Below are 2,605 nucleotides of genomic sequence, written 5' to 3' on the forward strand. Positions count from 1 at the left end.
GGATTCCCAGAGAGTAATCCAATTGTTTGAGGTGTCCTGAGGGATGACCCAAAAGTTGCAGCAAGTTCAAGTTTTAAACTGGTGTCATTTTTGGATTTTATTAGTGCAAAAAGTGTTTGGCATCACTTTATTTCAAATGACAAAACCCCCTTGCTAAAACAGCTGTGTTGCCATACTGCAACTCCCACAGGGGGGTGCAGTTACTACTGCACGATTTCTTACCACAAAAAACCGAAGTACAATGCACAACATTGCTTCTTTAATAGAAGGGCAGCCTATTTGAAGCACCCACTAATCTGATATGTTCGACCCTGTGCCACTCGCTCCACCGGTCACCCACAATTTAAGTTTAATTATAGATTAACATGGTTCAGTGACACATTCATTACTTGGTATGAAGTTGGGCCATCAAATCAAAGCTCGGTCCTAAAAGTCTGTAAAAAAAGAAAAAGATTTAAAATGAAGAGCAAATGTGGCAAAATTTAAGAATGAAAATAAAACATCACAGTGAATAAATTAATTAAGAAGAAGCCAAGTGTGAAACTGGGAACGCCAGTCATACCTAAATCAGCTCTTTGTGGGAATGACCCATCTTAATACTGGGAGACAAAAGGAGCAGGGAAGCAAATACATGCACATGCATGACCTTCAATAGGTGGAGAAGGTTTAAAAGGCTACTTTAAACATGTCTGCCAGCAAGATCTGCATCGCTTCATCTCTGGTTCTAAAAAACCTAAATGTGGATCATGTTACTACAATTAAATCATTGGGTGGGTAAACCAAATTGGAGTTAACCAAACATGTAAGTGCTTTTCTCCAAAAATAGTGTTTCGTTGCATATCTGCGCAAACAAAAAGAAAAAGTGAGATGTTTTCAAAATAACACAAACTGAAGGCAGCAGTGAGCAAATATATATAACAAAATATATAATGGGAGGACCCCTCCTTGAATCGCTACCTTATCGTGGTGGAGGGGTTTGTGTGTCCCAGGGATCCCAGGGGCTATGTTGTCTGGGGGCTTTTGCCCCCTGGTAGGGTCTCCCATGGCAAATTGGTCCTGGGTGAGGGACCAGACAAAGAGCGATTCATAAGACCCTTATGAAAAGGACACCGAGGGAACAGTTTACCCTGCCCAGGTAAAGCGGATGAAGATGGATGGATGGATATAATGGGAGGAATTCAGTTAATAACTGAAGGGGATAAGAGAGCAAGACATCCATATAAACATCTGCATAATGCCTCAAGCCTTCTGCAACACTAACATACACTTTCACTGCTGGTAGCTCCTGCAGCAGAAGTGTAACGCATAACCACGTCTCTCAGCCCACACGGGTTTTCCAGCCTTGCAGTCCTCTAAAGCACGCACATGTAGCAGCTCACAGCACCCCAGGAGTCAGCCTTTCCTCCATTGAGAACCACTGCACTTCTTTCCAGCTCACACAGGAAAGAAATACAGCAAGTCATGCTTTCTTCTGAGTCCCGTCTGCAATGAGACAATTTGCTCCTGATGTGCTGAGAACTGAACTCAGAGTCTATGTTCCTGTGATTTGTGTGTGTAAGTGCACTTGGCTGCACTGTTCACCACCATTTGTTCACATTTGAGAATGAGAAAAACTATTCTTCACATGCAGCTGAGGTGAATCTAAAATCTTTTGTGCAATGTGTCAGCTCAGAGGCAAGGTCAGAATATCAGCACACGTCTGCACAGAAATAAAAAGATAAGGAGTTTTATTTACATTACAGGTTAAGATTTTTAAAAATATCTTCTGCTTTTCTGTTTTTTTCTACAGTTTTAAACTCGCCGAGGTCTCACATTTATTCTGAGAAATAGAGAAGATGTTCAGCAGGTTATCCCGTTAATACACACCAGCCTGAGAACCTGAAGCCAAATAATCCAGCAGACCGACTGGTAAACTAAGACTTCAGGCTGCAATCACTACAAGCAGAGAAACTGTCACAAGAGAGAGTCGGCACACTTTTAGATTCAGGGTTGGTAACTAAATTTTATTTAAAGACAAAAAAGAAAAGACATTTCTTGTAGAAACAGAAAAGCGTGACTGTCAAATCTAAAGGGTTTTTTTTGTTGCTCAGCAGGTAACATGGAAAAATGAAAACACCACAAGATGGCAATCACAGTCCTCCACAAACGCCGCACAAGCCTAAATCAATTTTAAAAGAAATACTATGATATTAAGATGAGGCAACATCTGCTAATACTTTCGTGAGAAAAAAGTGAAAAAAAACAAAACAGCTGACAAGTAGATTTGAGATCAAGACAAAACAGGAAAAGGAAAGAGTCCAGAAAATACAAGCAGCATCCAATAAAAGCAAAAGTTTTAGAAAGTACAGCAAAGTTGTAGCAAAGCAGCAGGAAGAAAAATCACAAGGGGCAAAACAGAGACACGAGGAGACCGACAGGGAGGTGCAGAACTATGATTGGCTAACAAGTCACAGGTGAGTTTACAGGAAGCAGAACCAACTGAGACACACGAGCACGTAGCAAACAAAATAAATAGTAAATAAGAACAACGAGCGACACAAAGCTCACACAGACAACAGGGAGGGAAACACAGGAGATATGGTTTAAAAACAAACGTGTTTCATGA

Source organism: Haplochromis burtoni, unplaced genomic scaffold, assembly GCF_018398535.1.
Source record: "Haplochromis burtoni strain Fernald_Lab_line unplaced genomic scaffold, NCSU_Asbu1 Contig_43, whole genome shotgun sequence".
Taxonomy (NCBI): Eukaryota; Metazoa; Chordata; class Actinopteri; order Cichliformes; family Cichlidae; genus Haplochromis; species Haplochromis burtoni.